Source organism: Eulemur rufifrons, chromosome 28 (genome assembly GCF_041146395.1).
Source record: "Eulemur rufifrons isolate Redbay chromosome 28, OSU_ERuf_1, whole genome shotgun sequence".
Lineage (NCBI taxonomy): Eukaryota > Metazoa > Chordata > Mammalia > Primates > Lemuridae > Eulemur > Eulemur rufifrons.
In genome coordinates, this window is record NC_091010.1 from 27711264 (window position 1) to 27738058 (window position 26795).

A 26795-nucleotide genomic window follows, 5' to 3' on the forward strand; every position below is an offset into this window, starting at 1 on the left:
GTGACACTAGTAGTTTCCTTTTAGGGAATGTTCTCAGACCTGTCATTCTCTTAATTTTTTATCACTTGCTTGGTGATGAGATATCCTTGCCCCTTACCTTCATGCAGAGAATGTCAGTCCTGGGACAGACCCCAGCATCTCTACTCTAACAATTCCTGAACTGTGTTTGCGTCCTAGAATCCTAATTCCACACGGTATCAATAGATATTATATAGAGGAATACAGAGAGGCTCCTTAGTCCAAAGAATGTTGGGAAATGCTACATTTAAGTAATATTGAACAAGTTTTCTTTACTGCAAAGCTCCCCAGAACTTTTAGCATTTCTAAATGTCAAAAAGGAGATATCACATGCATTTCCCAAACTTCCACCCAACACATTTCCATGTGAAGCTCAGGAAGGTTATATGACTTGTCCAAGGTCAGAGCTAGAAACAGAAACCAAATGACTTGGCCTCCCCAAGCTATTTTCATTTGCCTGGAGTAATGTAGAGTATTGAAAACCTGAAAACAGAGGTATTCATGAGCCATTATGGCAAAGAAAAGAGTAAATGTATTCATTCTTTCATTTATTCAACAAATCCTTGCTGAATGTCCATAAAATACTAGGCATCATTCTAGGCACTGGGAAGACAGAGGTAAAGAAAGGCACATTGATTAAAGGGTGCTCCTGGGGCATGCTTACCTGGAACTCTACCTTATAGGTGCTTCTGGTAACCCCCCTCCTCTGTTCAGTAGCCCTCCCCCCTTACCTTCGATAAGGTCTAGGTTCTGCAGGGTGCAAGTGAGTGCCTGCTTGCAGGTCCCACTCTTGGGCTTTGACTTGTCCCAATTACTAGATGCAAGAGACAAGCAAGCCAATGGTTTGAATCATCCTTTTGATGCTCTGATTATTGCTATGGAGACAGAACAAGAAAGGGTTGGATGGTCCTCTGTGCTTGACCAAAGTGGATCCAGCAGGGTATAGAGCATGTGCTTCCTTGATGATGGGAGCAAATTGCAGAGATGAGGAGGGCAGGCCTAGGGAAGAAGCTTTGCTGCTTTCTCCCGGATTCCAGTAAGTCTGAGAGGCGGGGAGATGACATGACCTTTTCCTCCAGTAGCTCATAAGAAACTTCAATGAGAAATACCTGCTCAAGGTGCAAACCTAAATTTGTAAGAAGACCATTTAGTTGAGAGCTTGTGAAATCCTTGGGACAGAAAATCCCCTGAGGGGGATAAGGCACTCCACGTTCAAGCAAGGGATTCATCTTGATCACCTCCAGGTTTGGGAGACTCTCCGGGTGACGCTTGCAGACCATAAATTTGGTTTGGTGGTCAGGAACTCCTTTTCTATAAGGGGACATTTGATTCAACCAGCAGGAATTTTTTAAATAAAAAGTACTGTACGGAAGAAACATGTGGCTTTGGGGCTTTCTTGGCACACAAAGGCATGAGTAGCCATAGTTGAACATTTATTTTTTCCATCAATGGATGGTGAGGAATTGGGCATGGTGTGGGATTGTATTTTAGACTCTCTGAGATTTCTTTGGCCACTGGAAACACACAAAAAAACAGCTAGCCACTGCAAGGAGTGTAAACTCAACTACCTACAGAGGCCAGGTAGATAATGTAAATGCAGTAACTGGCCTGAGTGTAATGTAATAGGGAGCAGTGGGGACTGGGTCAAACGAGGGAGCACATACCCTGTACAAAAGGAGAGCAGCTGTCACTCATCTCCAGCTGCTTTTTAGCAATCTGAGTGCAAGGTTGCTTCTAATTTTTTAAGAGAAGTTAGCAAGCAAGATTTTTAAAAAATTTTAATTGTGGGCAAGCAAATTCAAATTTGAAATAGCACATGGGACAACATCACACTGCAAAACTGAATACATCCAAAGGCCGGGGGCAGCTCATGGGACACCACTTTGCAACCCCATCTATTGGGTCCACTATGAATTCCTTTGACAAAGGAAATGTGTCTTTTCCATTTACGCTGCCTAAAAGCCAAGTAGTTGGGATGTGGCAGGGCAAGGAACCATAAAGGCAGTCGGCAGAGAGAGGCACATGAGAGAGCCGAGGGCAGTCCCTGGAGCAGGGCGGGAGAATTGCCAGAGTCCTGAGGACCCAGAGCTGACAAGGATGAGGAGCTGTGGGTGGGAGAGGCCAGGCAGCCAGAGGTTTTGGTGGCCAGGCCTTCTGGTGTCAGAGCTGCACTTAAAGGGCCACGCAAACACCTCCCTGCTAAGATGTAAAGATGCTTGACGCTGTGGTGTTTAAGATTCTGAGGTCAAAGGAATTTCTGTCTGCACATTCTGAGTCTCTTTTCCCAGAATGACTCGGGCTCTTTCTTATGCCCAATATCTATAGGTCTTTTTTCTATTCTGAGCCAAAACCGGGAACCAAGGACTTTTTTTCCCCTAGAATTTATTAAATATTTATATTAAAATTGCTTCAAAGCATAGACATTACATTATATTTTACTGTACATATTTATGACTTTATTCTTTATGTAAAAGAACAAAATGAAATGAAGAGAAATACAAAACTGGTAAAAATATCTATGATAAAACCATAGAACTGTACAACACAAGAATGAGTTCTACTCTAATGTGTGGATTTTAGTTAGTAATAATGTGTCAATATTGGCTCCTCGGTTGTAACAAATATAATGCACCACTCTAATGCAAGATGTGATAAGGGGAAGTAGAGTATATGAAAACTCTATGCTATCTGCTCAATTTTCTATAAACCTAAGACTATCCTCAAAAATAGTCTATAACTAAAAAAAAATTTTTAATGAACTCAACTGCTGTGTTTAAAAACACAGAAAATCTTTTTCTAATGAATCATAATCTGAAAATTTATATATATCTCTATATGATTTAATGCAATATTTGCTTTCTTAGTTTAATCATTTATCCAATAATGATGCTGATAGCAACTTATTTTCCTTACATTTTTTGAAGAATGTAGCTTGTTCATTGATTGTTTATTTTGTCTAATTTTCTCAAATATCTCTTAACCAAGGCTCTGAGTACTTCATTTGAATACTAAGAGAGAGTCAACAGTTTCAATGGTCACTGAACCTGAAGATGTTTCACAGTCTCTAAAATTGTTTTTTGCTGAAATCTGCCTCTCCATGATGGTGTACCCATCAGAGGATGAATTTGCACTTTTAAAATAAGACTAGAATATTAATGTACACAGGACAAAATAATATTTCAGCATAGTCAGTTGTTTCACATTTGTAGATACTTTCTCTTTGCCCATTAGGCTAGTAAGTTCTCATTAAAGTATAATTTAAGGACATGGTGTTCATTAAAAAGATCAGTGCATGATAAAGAAGGAACAGAACTTGGAGAGGGATTAATGGCTCTTCTGCATGATTTTATTTATAATTTCTCCCTAAGAGAATGCAGTATAAATGATAGGCCCTATTCAGACTTACCTCTCCCCAAGTTTCATGAGTTAAACAGTTTTAAACTCATCTGTTTAGATATAGATCTAAACCAGAGTGGAAACCACTGTTAGTGATGTTCTTTCACAATTCTCTGAGTTTGAAGTGAAAGTGAAAACTTAGAATTATTTATGATTTTTTCATACTGCTAGAAATGCATAGTCTTCGGCGTTCTGGCCCTACTTTTAGAAAAAGCGTTGTGTAAAAAGTGGAAGTACTTTGCTTAAAGCTAGAACCAATGTTTTGATTAGAATCTTTAATTTTTAACTGATTTTGAATCATAAACTATTTGAAACATTTTTAGTCTTCTTTCAAGAGGCATCAGGCTCAGATATCTTGGATTTAAGGTAACACAATTTGTGCTGCACTTTGACCAAATCATCAAACTATTGCAGTGACCTATTCATACCGTATAAATAGAAAAATATTTTTGCAAGAACAACTTTCTTCAAAAACTGGAAAATCATCAGATGTGTCATTCATAGAGTTGATATGAGTATACTATTCGAATCAAGCTTTACAAAGGTTTTGATGAAGTTAGTCATCAATTTCTAGAAAAAAGTCTTTGAACTGGTAGGATTTTCCATCTCTGAAGTTAATATTGATATTATCAGCTGACATGCTAATCATCTTATCAACCAGTGTGCTGCCCCCAGAGCAGAGAAAGTATAATCAGTCACTTGTCGCACCTGGCAGGACATCAAGTTCAAGAACTTTTACGTTATCTCCAGGAATTTCATTAAAATTATCTTACTAATATAGGGACAACTTTTTGATTTTTGTGGTTAGCTGAAGCTGTCATATTGCTGAGACCTAGAGGTTTTACCCAATTCTTGATAAGTTTTTTGAGGTCTTGCAGTGAGTTTTAACTTTTTTTCTTTTCTTTTCTTTTCTTTTCTTTCTTTTTTTTTTTTTTTTTTAATTTTGCATTAATACCACTGGTTTGTGCTGATGGAAATTTAAGTTCAAACGCCATGGAACATAGCGTCAAAGGTTCAGTCTTAAGATCTGAAGCCATGATTGTTTTTTGTGGTGTTACATGAAATTACCGCTTCTTTTCCGAGTACCTTTTACGAGCTATTTCATCATTGAATCATGGAAGCTCCAGATCTGACAGATAATGGCGGTTTCCTTAAATTGAAAATGCAAAAAGATAGCAGATTTGGCTTCGACTTTTGTCTCTCATTCACTACCACTTAAGAAGCAAAGTGCTACATGTGAATCGACACTTTATTTTCTATGAGTGTTATTTTGCAAATCTCATTAAATGTTTTTTTTTTTTTTGGCTCCTTCCCCCTTTGCAATCATTTTGACTCTAAAATAAAATAGTTTAAATACTTTTATTCAAATATCTCTGTACTACAGGAGCAGAAATGGCCACTATAATTATCATCCTACATGACAAGGATCGGCTTTGCCCGACAATTTTTGCCACACTTAGAAGTGTGCACCTAAATTCACACTTACATAACAAGGGCAAATACCCATCTCAGTGTTCCCAGGAGCCCAAGTTCTCCCTTCCTGCCCCTCTTTCTCCCTCAACATCCTAACACTGTCTTTCTTTGCCTTAGAAGTGTCTACATAGCCACTGCTTTCCTGCCCCCATCCCACGTCCCCAAGTGCCCATGGATCCCACAATAAACCTTTACCATGTTTGACACAGATATTTACACGTCGTCATAATAATTTATTCAGCTTGGAATGCTTCATCTTCCATAGCTCTCCATCTCAGATTTCTTAATTCTTTAAAATGAACATTACGAATTTGATTCTTTCAGTCACTATCTTCTAAGATACTGGAAGTTTTAGAACATTTTTTTATTTATTCAAAAAAAAGGAACAAGATCTTTGAAATAAAAGTTTCCTATCAAAAGTCCACCTTTTCCCAAGCCTATGTATCCTGGCTCAAATGGTCCCACCTCACCCTCTAACCCTCCATCATTCTATCTCATTATCCTGTCTTATGTTCCCCATTGCCCTTATAATTATCATTTTATAAATGTATCTTGCATGTCTATGTGTCTTGTATGCATATGATTCCAGATCATAATTCTACTTTTAGAAACAGCAATCTTGTCTTGTTTACTGCAGTTCTCTGGTGGCTAGTACATGCTCCATGCAGATTGGTTGTAAGAGAGAAATAAATCTGACAAAGTGTGATGGTCAGTCTCTACCTCCAGATCTAGGTTACTTATGAAAGACCCTTGGCTGGGAAACACTAAGGGTTTTAAGATCTCTCTTAGAGCTCCACCATTTTGGGGTGCTAATGCTTTTTGAATTTAGAAAGGGTGGCCTCCTGACAACCATAGCACCAAAGAATTCTTTGACAGGTAAACCATGTATTTTTTTCAAATTACTAGATGATTAAAAGAAGCCCCATCATGGTCAGATAAGGTGACTAGGTATTCTAGAGACCAAGGGACTAAACAGAGGTCTCCCCATAAAAGAGAACTGAATAATTTTTCAGCACACACATTAAGATGTTGCATAAACAAAGCTGGATAGGGTAAAATTTTTTTAAAACTAAGAAATAATGACTTGTCTTTCTTAGAAATGTATTAAGCATTGAATTATGTTGTAAAGGCATGCATTTCTAATTCCACATACTGTGTTTCAAGAAGCATTTTAACAGCAGCAGCTATATCCTGGTCTATGGAGAATATCTACCTTTGGAAATCTACAAAATCAATATGTGAGTATTATTTTATCTGGAGTTATAACATCCTTGAACATTAGGCAGGAAGTCAGCACAGAGACTCTAATGATCAGCTCACTCATTTTTATAATAAAGATCCTGAGGATCAGAGAGTAAAGGGACGTGTCTGGCGTGACTAAGGGGGACCCTATGCTGGGTAATCATTATTTTCCCCTCAAGATTCACCATCTCTCCTTTGCCAGCCAGCTCTGTGGACCACATGGTCAAGCTCTCATGCCTTCTGGGTGAAAGGCAAGGGCAAGAGATTGGAAGATGAGAGGAGGGCAAGGCCAGGATGTTTGTTCCCTCAACAACCTCCCCGCTGGGTTAAGATTTAGCAGGGGTTGCAGTTTTGGGCCCAAGGCCACAGCTCCTTCCCCTGCTTCCGTTGGACCTTGATGTGATAAGCCTTCCAGCTGTTGCTAGCTCCAGGGTGCTCCACCACTCCTGCTCGCTCCCTTAATCCTACCCAAGCCTTGGATACACAGTCCCATTTTACAAAATAGTCTCCTTTGAACATGCCAGCTGTTTCTCACCTGGACCCTGACCACACATATGTGAATACAAGTCTTCTGCCTCCTGTCCAATGCTCTTTCTTTTATATCGCTAAATTTATTAGCTTCTTTAGAAATACAAAGAACCCTGGATAAGTTCTGGAGACCTCATGTACTATGGTGACTATAGTTAGTAATACTGTATTGTACACTTGACATTTGCTAAAAGCATAGATCTTAAGTGTTCTCACCACCCCCCACAAGAGTTAACTACACAAGGTGATGGAAGTGCTAATTAGCTTGATTGTGGTGCCCATTTTACAATGTGTATCAAAACATTATATTATACTCTTTAAATTTATACAATTTTTGTCAATTAGACCTCAATACAGCTGGAAAAAATATAAAGAACTATGTTTGACAAAAAGGAAGAAAATATAGATGACCCTAAGTGTTCTGATAATGTGGAAATATTTTTAAATACTTTGATGAAGAAGTAAGTACTAGAAACAGAATCTAAAACTGAGTAACAAGGCTGCAGAGAGGGGAAAGGCTGACTTTAGGGAGCCTCTGCAGGAAATCTTGCAAAGGTGAAATTTGACTGGGGCAAAAAATGGAACTGTCTAGAAGGGCAGGAGGGCATTGTGGTTCCTGTGTGGTTAGAGGAACTGAGCTTGCTGCTTTCAATCCTGCAACAGCTGAAGTGAACCCACCCTGAGTGTGATTTTATGAGATACGTATTTTTCATCCAGCACAGCCCTTAGACATGAGCTAAATACTTCATCTGTGTTCAACTGATGTTTTTCCAGCACTGGATGGTAAAACCAGTTGTGTTGGTCTCAGCGAGAGGGGGTCTGGTTGTCTCCAGTGTGGCATCTAATTGAGATATTGCCAAGGGTCAATCTCATCAGGAAGGGTTTTCACCTTCTATCCTGGTTCCACTGGAATATCATCTTTACATACTGGTGTTTCATTTTCATTCACTCCCACTTGCTTCTTTTTGCCCATGTAAATGGAGTATCAGTAAAGCCATAAGGTAGAATGTAGAGGGAAGTTTCCTGAATAGTATTATGCCTCAGAACTAAAAATAACTTTCTTCTAGTCTCAACTCTGGCACTAATTTTGTGGCATCTTGTCTGGGACTCAGGTTCTTTAGAGTAAAATGAAAACCCTGGTCAGAAAGACATTTGGGGTCACTTCCACTTTTTGGATTCTACAGTCCTCTTAAGAACTAAACTAAACGACCCCATCTTCCATCTTGAGCTCTTTTCCTGTTTGGCGAAACAATGCATACGGTCAGGGTCCCTTCCTCTTGGGTCTTGGAATCTGTTTCACAGAGAAAGTATTGAGGTCCCAGTACCTTCAGCTCTCCTGGATCTCTGCAACTTGTATCAGATCCAGGCCCTTCCCCACCACCCCGCAATTCCTGGAGCTCATCCTCTGGCCACTGTCTTCCTGGAGACATGTCATATAGGAAACACGAGGCAGGAGATGGAACATCCCGTGGTTTGATTGTACTGTTGAGAAATCCAGGAGAATCATTCTGTGCTTGGCTGGATTATCCAGATCACTTTTCCATTCTACTTGATTCCACCTGTCAACATGTACAAGAGGAAAAAAAAAAAAAAATCAATCCAACGCTTTTCCTTTTTGGTCTGCCCAAGGTCAAATAATCATCTTCTCTAACTTCTCCCATCATTAACCAGTTGTTTCCATGGGCTCACTCTGTGAAGAACTCAGTTTCTCTGGTCTCTTTCTGCACAAGCCACTTAAATCAAGAGGCTTTAATTTCTTTTCTGCCTGGCAAATTCTGCCTCCTCTTAACTTTAAAGTGTAGCTCAAATAGCACCTCTTCTGGGAAACATTTGTCGATGCTCCTTACTCAGGTAGGATTTACGTTCTTGTCCTCTGTGCTTCTCAGGCACTCTGCCCCCATTGCTTTCCCAGCATTTGTCCCATTGTCATTGAGTTATTCATATCTGCTGGAAGGGCAGCTCCTGCAGGTCAGAGACCACGTTTTTGTGTAGCTCTGCCTAGAATAGCAACCACTTAGTGAGGACTCCTTGTGTAGAAGGAAGGGAGGAAGGAGAGAAGGGAGAGAAGGAAGGAGGGGGGAATTTTCTCTCTGTCAAATGCTTGCAATGCTCTTTCCTTAAGCATATTCTGAACATAAATGACATACTTCATAGAAAATGTATGAGCATCTTTGACAGTGAAGCAAGAAGACACCAACTATGGCAGAGTACAACTGAAATAGCTTTTTTCTCTTGCTCTGTCATACCTGACTCCTCTATGGCTTGACTTTGGGTGTCCAAAGTTGTTCACTAGGAGAGGCAGAGATTCTGAGAGGTAAAAAAAAAAAAAAAGAAGATTAGAGGCAGAGATTCTGAAGAAAAAAGCCAACAATGACATTTATTTTATCAGATACCTTCAAGAGATGGGTTTTGTTGCTCTGAGAGAGCCCATCTCTACACTTCCCTGGACAATAAAGGCATAGAATGATTGCTGCATTCAGCATTGCTTCTTCCGGAGGACCAGGGGACCTGGCTGAAGTCTCAGCCTTGCCTTGGGGTGGCAATCTGTTCTGAGCATTAGATGCCATGGGATTAACCAGGCAGTGGTACAACCAGGAAAATTAGGATATTATCTCCACCAGAAGTCTGTTCCCAACTAGCCTGGGGGTCAAAGGGCATCCTGTCTTAAGTGTTAAAAAGTAATTGGCTCATGCAAACTTCATCTCAAAAGCCTCTAAAAGTTCCGATTTTCTTCTTCTTGGTGGCTAAAGCCACTTCACAGACTATCCCTCTAAAAGTCAGAACTTGGAAAATGCTGTCAACTCCATATTTGTTTTTACCTTATGGTACTAAATAACCTACTTGGCTAAACTTTTCCCAAGTGTGTCTGAACTGGTTGTGGTTTTGGCATTGATGACTTTGGGGTCACTGCCTATAACATGAGGTGTGTTTTTGCTGTCAATCCACTAGGGCAGTGGTTCCCAACCTTTTGGGCACCAGGGACCAGTTTCATGGAAGACAGTTTTTCCATGGATTGGGGCTGGGGGGCAGAGATGGCTTTAGGATGATTCGAGCACATTACATTTATTGTGTACTTTATTTCCATTATTATATTGTACTATATAATTAAACAATTATACAACCTCTCTGCTAATGATAATCTGTATTTGCAACTGCTCCCCAGCACTAGCATTACCACCTCAGCTCTACCTCAGATCATCAGGCATTAGATTCTCATAAGGAGTGCACAACCTAGATCGCTCTCAGGCACAGTTTACAGTAGGGTTCAAGCTCCTATGAGAATCTAATGCTGCTGCTGATCTGACAGGAAGTGGAGTTCAGGCAGTGATATGATTGATGGGGGTGGCTGTAAATACAGATGATGCTTTACTCACTGGCCTTCTGTTCACCTCCTGCTGTGCAGCCCAGTTCCTAACAGGTCACAGACCATGGCCTGAGGGGTTGGGGACCACAGTACTAGTGGGTGTTTACCTAAAGTGTTCTGATAGAATGTTAGAGTCACCAGACCTAGATAAGAAGTCAGCATCTCATCTAGATTTCTACATAGTGTAAGACTAAAGCCATGAGAGATGTTACTGTGTTTTTAAAATCACTGTTGGGTAAACTCGAGCTTAGTCATTTTAACCTAGCCCTGCAAAAGATAAACATCTAGTTCCTACAGAACATGATTCATTCATTCAAAAAATATTTATTAAAACTCAATGTTGGGCACTGTTCTAGGTGCTTGGCGAACATCAGTGAAGAAAACAAAGATCTTTGCCTTCATGGAGCTTACATTCTATGTGGAGAGAGAACAGGCAATAAACAACACCCATAGTAGATAAATAGATTATCTAATATGTTAGAAGATGACAGGTGCTTTGGGAAAAAGGAAAAGTGAAGCATGGTAAGGAGAATTGGGGATTGAAGTGGGAGCAGGTAGGAAGATGTCAATGGGTGCTCAGGATGGGCCACACTGAGATGGTGGTATTTTAGGAAAGACTTGAAGTGGGTCAGGGAGTTAGCCAAGCCGACCTGGAGAGCAACATTCCAGAAAGAAGGAACAGCATGTGCAAAGATCCAAGGGTGGGAATGTGCCAATCTTGTTTGAGGAATAACAAGGAAGCCAGTGAGGTTGGCGTAGAGTGAACCAGTGGGTGAGAAACAGAATACGGGAAGAAGAAAGGATCTGGGGGTCTGGCAGCCTTTATTCTGAGTGATATGGAGAGCAATTGCAGATTTTTTGCACCAAAATCTGACACTATTTTGCATATGTTTTAAAAGAATTACTTTGACCTTAGCGTTCAGAATAGACAATGTTGTATACAACCCAGGCTTTGGTGCGTAAATTTGATCAGGCGTAACCTGATAATAGGATACTTTTCCAAGAAGAATCATAAGATGCCACATTCAAAAAAAGCATTTGGATTCTACTTCCAGAATGTCGCTGTGGGTGTGCTGCCACGCAGCTTGATTGAAATAGCCATTATATCCATATTTGTAACAGACACCATCCTTCTTCCAGACTCTCTTAGCATTGTCATTCTCCTGCATCCACTACATTCAAATAAGAAAGTTGCTTCTGCATGCAAAACTCTATGTTAGTCACAGAGAATGAGAGTTGAGAATACCAAGGTGGGCAAGATGTGGTCTCTGTCCTCTTCTACAGTTCCCAGAGAGGAAATTTAGAATTTGATCTCAAAATGATATATTTCTCTGACATGTGTCACGATGCTTGCTTTTTTTCTTGAGATAGTCAATGATTTCTTTGGGGAAGAAATCTCTGTAAGAATTCAAATGAAGCTCCTACACTGGTAGGTAGCATAATCCTTGCTTGGCATAGTGTTCAGTTTGTCCTACTCACTGTGTGATGAGCAGATGAACTTCAAATGCTCATTTCTATAAAGGGTGGCATTCTCAACCCAGCTTCCTCCAAGAGAGATGTATAGCTATAGGGAATGAGGTAGAAAATGGTATCAGAAAATAGAAAACTTAAGGTTCTTAATCCATTGTCTCTAGACCTACAGAACAAAGTCAAATCAGAAAGTGCTATGTAGTGGTCAGAGTGATAGGCATAGCTGGGGACCTAGAAAGCAAACAATTTTGTGGTGTTGGTATAACCCACCTTAACAAGATTGCTAGGGCTTGTATAAAAAATAGCACAGATCAAATGGTTTAAACAACAGTAATTTATTTCTGCACAGAAGTCCAAGTTCAAGGTGTTGGCAGGTTTGATTTCTCCTGAGCCTCTCTCTTTTGCTTGCAGATGGCCACCTTCTTGCTATGTTCTCACGTGGTCTTTCCTCTGTGTGCCTGCATCCTTGATGTCTTTCTGGGTGTCCAAATTTCATCATCTTATATATACCAGTAATACTGGATTAGGATCTACCCTAATGGCCCCATTTAACTTAATCACCTCTGTCTCCAAATACAGTTATAATATATTCTGAGGTACTGAGGGTGAAGACTTCAACATATGAATTTCAGGGGGACACAATTCAGCCCATAGCAGATGGAATAGTCTCATTATTCAAGTATGAGACTGATATCTTGGGAGTGTTGAAGCATTTTCACAAGGGAAGCTTATATGGTTTGGAGCTGAATTTCTGTGCAAAAATATAAGACTTGCATTAGGAAGGACCCAAATCCGAGTTAGTTTTCCAAGAGAAGAAATGGCATTGTGTACCCTTTTATACAAGCCCCTTAGGAACAGACTGTGGCCATGAAACTCATTAACAGAAGGGATTGAGCCAACCTTGGCCTTAGTGTGATTCTCTAACTGACTCAGCTGACAAAGCCAAGTGGAAAAACTGTGATTGAAGGGCAAATGGTTCTCTGTTCAATTTTTGGTATATTCTGAAAGGGTTTCACTTGTTAAGCACTTAGTTCTTATTTTCTAATTATGACTCTGAGAAGATCACAGAAACCGAGCAAGAAAAGAAGAGATTTCATGGTTGGATGTCTTTGTGGTTGCTGGTGTGGAATTTTGATTCAGAGTTTGAGCATGGTCTGACAGATCAGGGCTACAGGAGGGAGATGGGTTTATTTCTAGACTTCCACACTCTCATTCTTTTTCCATTAAGCTGGCTGGACATATTCTCATGAATACTAGACAGACACTCTGTTGTTCGCTGAACTTAACTTACTCTGCAAGTGGCAAATATCTCTTAAGTCTTAGAATCTCCTGCTTGGAGTTACTTTAGGAGTCATCACAGAAATTTGAAAGAAACAAGGATGCATGTTGCTATGAGAGATGATGAGTAAGTTATCTGGAGAAGCCTGGTGGTCCAGATACCTCTCCACCTGAGGCTATAATCTTGGTAGCTTTGCCAGAGTCCAGTGTTTGGTCTTCAGATCTTTGGTTATCAAGATACCTAATTTGTCATATTGAAAGAAAGATTCATTTGTTTTAAGGAAAGAATTTGCAATAACTGAATTCATGATATTGATGTATAATGAAAAATATAACTATCAAGAGGACTGGATACTCCTGCCTTCTAAAAAGTCCACTTGGTTTCTGTAACCTCCATGGGAAACTATGTTATAATCAGAAGGTTGCTTGGTGAGTCAGAGATCTAAACAAAAGGAGTTACTTATATGATTCAAATGCTTTAATGCAGGGATGAAAGAGAAGTTTCATTTCACAAGAACTCTTATCGATTGTTAAGGGCTGTATGGAGTGTTGAGAAGTTATGAGGCCACATTTAGGCCTGGTGGGAAAGTGACAGTTGATTAGCAATGTCTGCCATGGGCACAGGATCCGGGAGAAGGGATATAAGTGCTATGTTTGAGCCATCCCTAGTGTAAAGCCATCAGACCAAGATAGTCTTATGAATTCACACACAAACACATTCTCTCTCTCTCTCTTTCTCTCTCATTAGGACTGGGAGCTCAGGCACCCTAGGCAGTCCTTGGTTGGTGACCACCAACATCCTTTTTCAGTGCTTTCATATGTGATGGATATTTCTTCTGACCAGCCCGTCTTTCTGCTTGGTCAGCTCAGACTAAGTGCTGTGGGCCTGAGAGTGAATTGGTGTCTTTGAGATGACTGCATAATTCTGCTCTGAGCCATTTTAGGCTGACTTGTCTTTTTGCTCCCAGAGGAGAATCTTATTCACCAGATTTGGGGCACCTCTCTATAATCCCTGTAAAAGGAAAAGAATAATATACTTTTGTGATTTTCATACTTTAGGAAAACTCTTCTTTCAAATTTGATCTTACCTGGAACACTAACATATTAAACAAATAAAAGCAACAGGCAGATTTCTCTGGAAATTTCAGCCTTCATTGTTTGGTAGACACTATTTTTATGTGTGAAGATATCCTGAAACACATTTGCAGTGAGCCCTGGGAATGTACTGGAGTTTTATTTGGAAATCACTCTTCTAGTCCAATTTCTTCATTCCAGAGAAAATGCAGGCTTTGGAAAGTAAAAGAGCTTACTCAGGATCACACAGAATGTATGAAGACGTGTTGAGAAGAAGAACCCTTGTCTCTTAACTCTTGGTGCTCTTTCCATAAGACCAACACTTGTGGATTTGGGAAAGATTGTCCATGAACACCCCAGTGGCCAACCCTAGACTAAACTGCAGGTCCTCTGGGGTGAGGGGGGTGTGGCCACAGGTCCACCAGAGGGGACATGCTGGGGACCCTGCAGAGAAACATCTGCTTTGTCTCTCCCCCATTTCATAAGTGAAACCTGACAGCATAGATTAGAAAAATAATAAAAGGCCATCTCATCTGTGTTCCTTATTTATTACACATTATACAGGTATCTGGTTGCAAAACCTGAACTCCTACTCCTCTCTCATTGTTAACCACGTTTGAAGCAGAACACACTGACCTGCTTCATCAGATAACACTGGCATTTCGGCGAGTGCTCACTTTCCAGGTGACTTCCACCCTTCCTCTCCATCCCTCCTCTCCCTCACTCCCTGAAAAAATTCAACAGGGGAAACATTTTCATTAGCAGCGGCAAAGCACCCCACCTTTCCATGATGTGATTGTGATATCCAGCCAAGGAGAAAATAAAGGGAAATAAAATTGCACCCTTTTAAAAAGAAAATAGACTACCCAGATTGTAGGGTCAGAGAATGCAGCCTGGAGGAGTGTGACCCAGTTAGTTAACCAAGAGGGGGCTGCCCCTCTCCTCCTCCTTTGGGCCACTCAATGACTTCCCTTGCAGCCTCCAGGGGACACCAGATTTGTGTGAGAAAGCAGCTCTTCATCTTTTGTCAGAGAGAGAAGGAGAAGGGAGAAGAAAACCAAGGAAGAGAAGAGATGAGAACTGAGGTAGAGAGAATGGGAAGAGAGGTAGAGGTGAGAGGCAGAGCAAAGGTGGAGGAAGAGCCAGATGGACAAGGAGAGGAGGAAAAGGAGGGGAGAAAGGAAGAAGAGAGGGAGCTTTGTTTCTAAAGGGTCAAAGTCATAACCAAATTCAGCAGCCCCAGCCTGAGCTGCCACACAGAGGCTTACGGGGTGGGAAAACCGGACGCCGTGTGGGGAAACCCAGTCCCAGCCTCGCCTCCACCATCCCCTCTGTGTCATCTTGAGCCAGTCCCTTTTCCTCTCTGGGCCTCAGTTTCCTCCACGTGCAGTGAAAAGTGTGCGTGAGAGGCCCTGAGTGTCTCCCCCCGCCCAACCACAACCCTTGCCCTGGGGCGGTCTTGAATCTGTGCTGAGGAGACACCAAAAGGAGAACAGAGCCCTTTGTGGCAGGCTGGGGACAGACAACTTGAAAGGCAATGGGGGCAGAAGAATTGAAGCATTTTTGTTGTGGAGGAAAGCGTGGGCTGCAGGCAGGGAGCCAGAAGCCACTGACATCACCGTCATACTTGGACCGGGCCTCTGAGGGGTGGGCGGGGGCCTCAGGGAGCGGGCAGAGCTACCTGGTGAAGGGACCCAGGGCCTGAGTCTGGCCCAGGAGCGACAGAGACACTTGAAAGAGGCTCACAGGCCCTCGCAGGATCAGGGGACAGGCAGTCATGAAGTCGAAGACAGGAGGAGAGTGTGTAGAGTTTGGGAAGCCATTTCTCCACCCAGTCCCTTGGTTCGGGTCTTGGGGTAGAGGATGGGAGGGAGAGATGAGCATGGTCATCTCTAGACAAAAATCCATTCGTCCTGATCACAGGACCCTAAGTTGGAAACATGGATGCAGAAGATGCTGACATCCACCTTCTCTCCTTGGCCCCCAGAGCCTGCTGATGGGGCATGGAAGTGGAGGTCACCTCTGTGAGAGGGCTATGGCGATGCCAGAAGGTACTTCTTTCCGTCAGGTGTGGCCTCCACTAAAATACCACGGTGTTTTCCATCTCCACTATTGCTAAGCCCCTCTTTGGAAGTTAAGCATTGCCCTCTTCCCACAGATGTTGTAAAAATTACCTCTCATTCCTCCCTAGGGATATGCAAGCACTCACATCTTAGTGCATCCTTGTGCAAGCTCGTTGGCTCTACGGCCTGTGCTCCACGGAGCTCAGGGCAGACAATGCTGATCAACTGCCACGCTCTTCCCTGCTGAGCCCAGATGCATCATCAGAGTCCCTCTCAATTCAGGGCTCTAGGCAGGCACTCCCAATTGCTTGGAGTAAGCTCTTGAGAGTGACCCTGTTTGTCAGGCCCAGCTTAGGGTGGATTATCAGACATCAGGAAAGTCCTGGAAGAGGATGGAAGGGAGAGTTATGGGGAGCTGTGAAGGCTGGGAAGAGGCAGAGAAAAAAAGTGATGAGAGAACTGGGCAAAGACAACGCCTGTTTTTAGTATTATTTGTTTTTTCTTGTTTGTAACTTTCCCTTAAGTTTCTCCTGGCTCTCTTTTCCCAGCAGGAATCAGGATGTTAGGGAAGGATTGTGAGAGGTGCTGCAGGTTGAGGTGCTGGAGTAAGCGGAAAGCAGACCAGGAACTCCTTCCTTTGTCCTTAGGAAGCTGGTTTCTGTCCCTGCTTACAGGACACCTGGAGCTGCCTTACTCTTCAGGATAGCCTTTGCAAGATCCTTAGAAGTCCACACCCCTCTTCTGCAACCTCTTCAGGGATGGGAACCTCATTACCTCATGAGACAGCTCATTTCATTGTTGAATGACCTAAGCGGTAAGAAAGTGGTCAGCTCAAACTGGGTTGAATCTCTCTGCCTGACAAGTCCACCCATTAGTGCTGGTTCAGAGAGCATGTCTGCTCCCTTTCCCCACGTCAGCCTTTCATGTTGTCTCAAGATGGCTATCGTGGTCCCCCTAGGTTTTCTCCTCTCTAGGTTAAATATCCCAGTTTTCCTACTCTACTTCGTGTGACATGGCATCAGAGTTTTATCATCTTAGTAATCCCCAGGTTGTTAGGACCAGTGTCTCCAGTGAAAATTATGTAGTCTGACTTAAGCAAGTCTGTGGGATAGATGTTTGCTGAATTAAACTGATTATTTGATCCTGTGATCTAGAAATTATCCTTCTGTTTATGTAACCAAAGAGTTGTTTTTCTTGTTTTTAAGGTGTTGCTTTATCTTGCCTTGTATTAAGCTTGTGGTCAAGCTAAGACCCTTAGATCACTTTCACAGAAACTATTACCCATGCTGTATTCAACTGATAGGAATTTTCAAAACTGGTTACTACTATTGCTAAACAGGAATGTGTACGGACTGTCTATTTGTGTGTATTCCTGTGCTGGGCACTGAACAGAGAGAAAAACCCTTTAGAGAATTATGATTTGAAATTTATTCATTGAACACATACTTATTGTTGTTATTGGCTTTTTAGTGGACAATTTGTCATCATCAAAATTTTTGTTCTTAGCATTTGCCCAGGATTATACCCTTATTATACATATCAGATCACTCATATAATGTATGTAAAGATACATGTACAAGGATGTTAATTGCAGCATTCATTTTAATTATGAAAAATAAGAAGCAAACTAAATTTTCAAGAAGAATGGTTAAATTTAGAATAGTACCTCCATAAATGGAATGTCATGAAGCCACTAAAACTAAGTTAGATCTATATGTAATGACACCGAAAGGTCTTCAAGATATATTGTAAAGTGAAAAATGCAAGTCACAGTACAGTAGATACACAGTAATCTCATTTGTGTTTTAACAAATAAAATTATCACCTAAAAGTATTTATATTTTTATACGCACACATATGTGTACTTAAATGTATAAGTGTTTGAAAGATACAAAGTCAACCATTAAGGAGAGTTTCCTGTTAGAGAAGGGTAAGAGCAGAGAATGGATTTTTTTCCCCTCTCCATATTTTGGTATTGTTTAGATTTTACATAAATTCATTTATTACTTGTGAGTTTTTTTAAAGTTATTTATTTATTTTTTTTAAGAGACAGGGTCTTGCTCTGTACCCCAGGCTGGAGTGCAGTGGTGTCATCATAGCTCACTGCAGCTTTAATCTCCTGAGCTCAAGTGATCCTCCTGCCTCAGCCTCTCGAGTAGCTAGCACTACAAGTGTGTACCACCACACGTGGATAATTTCTTTTAAAATTATTTTTTGTAGAAGTGGGAGTCTCGCTATTTTGCCTGGGCAGGTCTTGAACTCCTGCCCTCAAGCAATCCTCCTGCCTCGGCCTCTCAAAGTGCTGGGATTACAGGTGTGAGCCACTGCACCAGGCTAAAAGTTTTTTAGAAGACAACCCTAAACCAATATTAGGAAAGATAAAGAATCCAAAGATGGAAAAGGCACCGTCTGCTTCCCTCAGCAACAAAAAATCCAGTACGAGAGGATAATGCCACATAGATAAAGATGGTATAATGTGACAAAAGGTGTTGGGGAATCTGGATGAAGGAGAGATTCCTTCTGCCTGGAGCGATGAGAGGTCAGCAGATGGACCCCAAGGGATGGCAGGGTTCTGCCAGGAGATGGCATGAGGAGCTTTTTGTAGGAAAGTGGGAAAAGCTGTGCCTTCTCTGGGTAGGACATTCAGTCTAGTTTATTCGAAGTGTGGGGTTTGTACAGGGGTATAGTCAGCAAAATGTCTAGAAGGATGAGTTTGACCTAGAACTCAAGTAGCCTTTGATGTGCTTCCTTTGGTAGCCTACGGGCAATATCCCTCATGCCTCATGGCATCTTGGGCAGGTTAATTCAGCTGTGAGAGCAGAAGGTTGGGGGACTGAGAGTGGAGGCAGAGAGACCATTCAGGAAGTTGTTGCCATATTTTAGTATTTTTCTAGATCAATTCAAAGTTGAAAGCCAACAGTGCTTCTCCCATCTGCCTTCCTAAATGTGTTCAGCAGCTACATAATCAGAGCCCCCCAGTCCCCCGCACAGCTGACCAGCCTGCCTGGAGGTGGCGGGGGGCAGGGGGGGCGTGGGGGTCATGCCCTGGGCCAATTCCACTCCCACAAACTTCCCCAGGCTGAGGCAGAACTCCCAGGAAGTGAGGAAGCCTTCACACTAAATCTCTTTTTGGGGATTTGCAATCCTCTTTAACATAGTATAGGCTCTGAGAAGTCCTGCAATTAAAATACATTTGGTTTTAATTAATCCAGCATTTCTCAAATTTATTTGGACCTAGAACATTTAGTGTACAGCCTGTTTTTCACAATGGTATTCTGAACAACAGGAAGCACTTTGGGAATCTGTTACAGTAGAATCATAAAAGTCTGAATGAGGGCAGTCACAGAACAATGAAAAGGAAGGGCAGATGCCACCATACTGGAGAGGGAAGGATTAAGAGGGTGTGGCAAGTTGTTTGGATGTGGAATCAGGGGAGGGACAAAGACCAGTCCAAGATATCCTTACTTCTGCTAGATTCCTTCATACCAAAAGTCACAATCCTCAGAGATCTACACCTCTACCTGGCTGGCCACACACGTTGGGGCTATCTCTGCTTTAGCATAAATTGCTGGCCTGGAGAGAATATCATAGTTCCTTTCATGTCCTCACCCCTCCTGGAAATATCTAATTGGAAACAGGATGTAACACAATCAGCAGAGTGAGATGACAACCCATGGAATGGGCGAAAATATCTGTAAGTAATATATCTGATAAGCGGTTAATATCAAAATACTGTAAAGAATTCCTACTACTTAACAGCAGTAAAACAAAGAAGTGGGCAAAGGACTTGAATAGACATTTCGCCAAAGAAGATATACAAATGGCCAAGAAGCACACAAAAAAGATGCTCAACGTCACTAATCATTAGGGAAAGACAAATCAAAACCCCAAGGAGATACCACCTCATACCCATTAGGATGGCTATTATCAAAAACTCAAAAATAATAAATGCTGTTGAGATGTGGAGACATTGAAACACTTGTGTACTGTTGGTAGGAATATAAAATGGTGCAGCCACTACTGAAAACAGAATGGAAGTTCCTCAAAAAATTAAACATAGAATTACCATAAGATCCCAAAATTCCACTTCTGAGTATACATCCAAAAGAATTGAAGTAGAGACTCTAAGAGGTATTTGTACACCCATGTTCACAGCAAAATTATTCACAATAGCCAAAAGGTGGGAGCAATCTAAGTGTCCATTGATAGAATGGACGGATAAACAAAATGTGGTATATAAATACAATGGAGTCTTTTTAAAAGTGGAAATTTTGACACATGTGACAACATGGATGTTCAGGACTGAATGTGTGTGTCCTCCCAAAATTCATACATTGAAATCCTAACCCTCACTGTGATGGTATCAGGAAGTGGGGACTCTGGGAAGTGACTAGGTCGTGAGGGTGGAGTCCTAATGAATGGGATTAGTGTCCTTATAAAAGAGGCCCCAGAGAGCTCTCTTGCTCCTTTTCCTACATGTGAGGACTCAGCTCAAAGGTGACTATCTATGAACCCCCCCTCGTCAGACATAGAATCTGCTGGCCTCCTGATCTCAGACTTCCAGCCTCCAGAATGGTGGAAAATAAATTTCTGTTGTTTATAAGCCACCCATTCTATGGTATTCTATTATAGCTGCCTGAGAAGACTAAGACAATGGATGAACCTTGAGGACATTAGGCTACGTGAAATAAGCCAGTTACAAAAAGGATTGTATCATTCCACTTACGAGATACCTTGAATACTCAAATTTATAGAAACAGAAAGTAGAATGGTGGTTGCCAGGGGTTGGAGTAGGGAGAAGGAGGAGTTATTGTTTAGTGGGTGCTGAGTTTCAGTTTTGAAAGATTAAGAGTTCTGGTGATGGCCGGTGGTGACCTTTGCACAATAATGTGAATGTCCTTAAGGCCACTGAACTGTGCACTTAAAAATGGTTAATATGTTGTGCATATTTTACCACAATTAAAAACCAAGCAAACAAAAGGGATGTCATACTTTGGTTTCTATAGTTAGAAAGATCCTAAATGTCTTTAACTGATTATTTTTATTTTTTCTACAATTTACTGTCATTGTATAAGTAGTCTGTACTTCTGAAAACTACACATATAAAACATTATCCACTATAGAAAATGTGGAAAATACAAAACTACAAAAAGAAAATAAGAAAGTAACCATTCAACAAATGTCACTTATTATCATATTCAGCTTTTTGTTTGATATTTTCATGAACATTTCCTGTATCATTAAAATTTTCTGAAAAATATGTTTTTAGTGGGTATGTACTATTCCATACTGGAAATTCACCATAATTTATGGATATTTAAGTTGTTTTTAGATTTCCTCTATTTTAAATCACTCTTGGATAAGCATTTTTGTAATAGGGTAGTTAGGAGTACAGGTTCTGGTACCAGACTGCCTGGGTTCATATTCTAAATCCCTCTTATAAGTTCTGTGACGTTGGACACTTAATACTTCTGTTTCTCAGTTTCCCATTGGCAAAGTAGGGACAATAATAACAATTCATAGGATTGTTAGGAGAATTAAATGAGCTTATAATATATGTAGGCTGCTTATAATGACAATTGGCACAATTTAAGTGCTTAATGAATATTTACTATTATATAATCATTGCTAATCTTTTACTTTACTTGTTAATTCTTTAGACAACTAAAGATTTTATTAAATTTGTGGGGGAAAACGGATGTTATTAGGATGAATGTTTATCATAGTCTAGATAGGAACCCTTAACCTAAATGATGGTTTGGTGTTAGAAAAACCTGGGCATCATTAATTATTAGAACTTGTGTTAATCATGTCCCTTCAATAGCTAAATGCATTCAAATAAATTTAATATCTTAAAAGTGCTTTTGGATCTTTATGATTTATAATTTGAAGAATCGCTAAATGTTAATTCTTCCTATATATAACCCCCTATTACTCTGTATAATCTTATGTCTTATACAACAATTACCTTGTTGTGTTTCTATACAAAGACTATTTGAAATATGAATTTACTTGCACTATCATGAATAAGAATGCCATCCTAAGTCTATATTTGTGCTTTGGATATTAGTAGTGATACTAGTACATTCATATTATTTGTAAATCAATAATATATTGATTTTGGTGATATGGACTTTTAAATATTTAAGTGTTAGGAGTGCTTAATTTAAAAAGATTGATATATAACCTGAACATTTGTACCCTCATAATGAGCTGAAATAAAAAAAATAAATAAAAAATAAAAAATTGGGATAAACAAGAACCCCTAAGTTTCAAAAATAAAATAAAATAAAATAAATAAATAAATAAATAAAAGATTGAAGACCATTGGTCTGTAAGCCAAAGCTCTAGTCCTTTAGGGTAGACTGAAAGAGCTGCCCAGTCTTACCCCAAACTCACCTTTTGCCTGCATCTCCAAGGACTTCATCCTTCACTATCAGCCCACCAGCCACACTAAATGACTTGTAATTGTTGCTCACACTGCGATGCCTCCCACATGACATCCCAATGTTCCAGATTGTACTTCCTTTTCCCTTTACCTGATGAACTTCAAGTTACAACTGAAATATCATTGCTTCTAGGAAGCCTTCTCGGGCTTCCCGCAGGGAGCCTTCACCTACTACTTTAGCTTCCCCATCAGCCTGGGATCTGTATCCCATGTTTTCTTTGTTATATCCTCTTTACTCTTTTTCTCACCACAGCCTGGTAAGGTGCTTGACCCATTTGAGGGCCTCAGTAAATGCTTGCTATATATTTTTCATCTGACACTGAAGTTGATAAGACTGTCACTCCTAGGAAGGTTCAGATGTGAATAAGTCAGCTTGCACTCCTCCTAAGTGTCTTTCATAAATTGATCCCTTTCCACAAGCATTTAGAGCAGAGCCATAAATGCAAAGGTCCAAAAGGGACCAGGAGGGTAATACAAATGAATGAGGCAGACTGGGGATAACAATAGGACATGGCGAGGTCTGTGGCAAAATGGAAAGCACAAGCCTTGTTTGAGACAGCAGCTGCCTCTCAACCCTACTCTACTGTTGCTGTGTGGGAATGTAGGACTTCTGTTGACAGATCTTCTGGTATTTCAGAAGAAGCTAGATACCTGAGTTTTTACATGAATGTTTTGAATATTAACTAATCCAAAAAAAAAAAAAAAGAATTTTAATACTGGGCAGGATAAGCCACACACAGCTAACGGTTCCACAGGGCCCTTGGCTACCATGGCCAACCCTTAGTAAACAAATGCCTCCGAGGGCAACATGATGCTGACTTTTAGGTTTTAGCAGACTGAGCCTTTCCCAAATTTGTTCCATGTAATGCTAGTTCAAAGACACAGTATTAGGCTATATGTGAAAAAAGGGTCCCATGGTTGAATACTTTGAGACATGTTGCATTCGATAGAGTTAAGCAAGCTTTCCTCCTCCTCTTGCTTCTTTTGCAGCTGTTTAAATCTCATGTTCACTTGGAATGACCTGGGGTCCAGTCGGGAAGGAGACTCGGGGATTAGCATTTTCTTTTGGGCTGTCTTAGGTAGAAGCCTCTTCAGTCCTCTTCCCCTCTGTGTGTCCTTATATTCTAACACCATAAAGTATGGGAGAGACAGACCTAGATTCGTGTTTGGATTCAGCCATTTACTACCTGTGCGACAATTGGTAAGCCGATGACTTATCTGAGCCTTGCTTTTCTCAGCTGCAAAGTGGGAATGATAATGCCCACCTCATGAAGTTGCTGTGAGGATCGGGAGTTAACACAGAGAATGACAAGTGGGAATTAAATAAAAGTTAGTTTTTTTTTTTCATTCCCTCAGGTTTAAACATGACAGTAATAACAGCACTAATAAGAACAGCTGACACCTACATAACGCTGTGGGCCTAGCACTGTGCTAAGTTACCTTGTGTTGCACGAGTCATACCATTTAATCTTTACTACCTACAACTCTACAAAGTAGGCACCATTGTAGTCTTCATTTTACAGATGAGGAAACAGGCACAAAGAACAATTTACTAACTGGCAGAGCTGAGATTCACCGTAGATGAATTAGGGCTGTTTCTGAAATTTATATAAATGCAGTCATGCAAGCATGTATTTGTCTTCTTTTACTCAGCATGTTACCTGTAAGATTTATCCACATCGTTGCAAGTGGTTTTTTACTGCTGGGTAATAGTCTATTGTCTGCATACAATATAATTTATTTATCTATTCTTCTTTTGATGGACATTTGGGTTCTTTCCAGTTTTTTGGCTGTTACGAAGAATATTGCTACATTCATTCTAGTACAGCTCTTTGTGTGTGTGTGTGTGTGTGTGTGTGTGTGTATCTTATATAATAGATAGGATTATAAGATATACATATATATTGGTTTAATACCTAGGAGTTTAACTGCCTAGTCTTGAGGCAGGTAAATGTTCGCCTTTAGAAGATACTGCGAAACAGTTTTCCAGAGCAACTGTGCCAATTTAACCTCCTACCAGGAGTAAATAAGAGTTTTAGCAGCTCTATATCTTCACCAATACTTGGTATCTTCAGTTTTTAAAATTGTAACCATTTTGGTGGAGGCATAGTGGTATCTTACTGCAGTTTTAACTAAATTTCCCTGATGATTATTGATATTAAATATTTTTAATGTTTATTGGCATAAACACCATTCTTTTGTGAAGTACTTGCCTAAGTATTTGTCCATTTTAAAATCAGGTGTCTGTCTTTTAAAAACTGATTTGGGCTGGGCATGGTGGCTCACACCTCCTATGGGAGGCCGAGGTGGGAGGATCACTTGAGCCTAGGAGTTTAAGACCAGCCTGAGCAACATAGCAAGACCCTGTCTCTACAAAAAATAAAATAAAATTAGCCAGGTGTAATGGCACACACCGTAGTCCCAGCTACTCGAGAGGCTGAGGCAGGAGGATCACCTGAGCCCAGGAGTTCAAGGCTGCGGTGAGCTATGATGGCACCACTGCACTCCAGCTTGGGAGACAGTGAGACTCTGTCTCGGGAAAAAAACTGATCTGAGGAGTTTTTAAAAAATGTGTTTTTGATACAAATCTTGTTGGATGTACGTGTGACAAATATCTTCTCCCATTCTCTGGCATGACTTTTTATTCTCTTAATGTATCTTTTGATAAGCACAAGTTTTTCATTTTAATGGAGTTTAAATAATCAATATTTTCCTTTGTACTTAGTGTTTTTATGTACTTTGTAAGAATTCTGTGCCCATTCTGAACTGATTATTGTACATGCTGTGAGGTAAGGTCAAGGTTCCTGTTTTGACATGTGGATAGCTAACATGTGGATCTAGCACCACTGATTGAAGACCACCGTTTTCCCATCATATTGCAGTGGCACCTTTGTCATAATGTGTCAGATGGCCACACAAATGTGTGAGTCTGTTTTCAGATCCTAGTTTGTTTCATTGGTCTATTTGCCTATACTATTCTTGCACTGCTCAATACCACTGTTCACATCATGCAATGAGTCTTGGTGTCTTTAGTCCTCCAGCTAAATTATTCTTCAGAATAGTCTTTCTTGAAATTAAGATATGCAAATAGTAAATAACATGCTGAAAGTGGTTTAATTTTGCCTTTTTTCCCTAATAATAGTTTATCTAGGTAAAAAAATTCTAAGTTTATTTTCCATCAACACTTTTGAGATTTATCTCCATAGTTGTCTGGCTTCTCTTACTGCTGACTGAAGTGAGTTTAGCTGTAACTCACAGTTCTAGGTATTCTTTTTACTCTCATAGCTGTTAGGATGGTCTCATGATCCTTGATGTTCTCTAGTTTTATTACAGTGAGTCTTTGTTTATCCTACTTTATCACTTGCTATGCACTTTTTTTTTTAAAGTAAACTTTCAATTTTGGAATAGTTTAAATTTACAAAATTATTGAGAAGGTAGTTCAGAGTTCCTGTATATTCCACATACAGTTTTCTCTATTATTAACATCTTATATTAGAATGGTATATTTGTTCCAATTAATGAGCCAATGTTGATACATTATTATTAAGTAAAGTTTCTATTTTATTCAGAGTTTCCCAGTTTCTTCCTAGTGTCCTTTTTCCTCTGTTCCAGGATCCTATGCAGGACACCATATTACATTTAGTCATCATGTGTCTTTAGGTTCTTTTTGGTTATGACAGTTTCTTAGGCTTTCTCATTTTTGATGACATTGACGGTTGTGGAAATTACTGGTCAGGTGTTTTGTAGAATGTACCTTAGTAGGGATTTGTCTGGTGTCTTTCTCATGGTTAGACTGAGGTAATGTATTTTACGGAGGAAGATCACACAGGTGAAGTGCCATTCTCATCACATCATATCAAGGGTACATGCTATCAATATGACATCACTGTTGATACTAACCACGATCACCTGACTTGTACTGTCTGTCAGGTTTCTCCACTGTAAAGTTTCTCTTGCTTTTCCCTTCCTTTCCATTCTGCACTCTTTGGAAGAAAGGCCCGATGTACAACTCACACTTAAGCAGTGAGTCTTCCTAGTCTTGGGGTAGGCAAATCTTTAGCTTTAGAACATACTGCCAGTTTTCCAAAGAGGTTTTACAAAATTAACATCCTACTAAGAGTAAATAAGAGTTCTGGTTATTCTGCATCTTCACCAATAATGGTATCTTCAGTTTTTTAAATTGTAGCTATTTAATATTAATATAAATGTTATGTTATGCTCCATCTCTTCAATGGCAATGGATCTACATGAATTATTTGGCATTCTTCTGCATGTGAGCTATATATATTCTCCCTGTTTTTTAATTTATTCAATCATTTATGTATATAAACATGGACTCATGGATATTTTTATATTTTGGCTTATAACTCAGTACTATTTTATTTATTTTTTTATTCAAAATGTTTCAGTTTTGGCCCTCAGGAGCTCTTTCAGTTGGCTC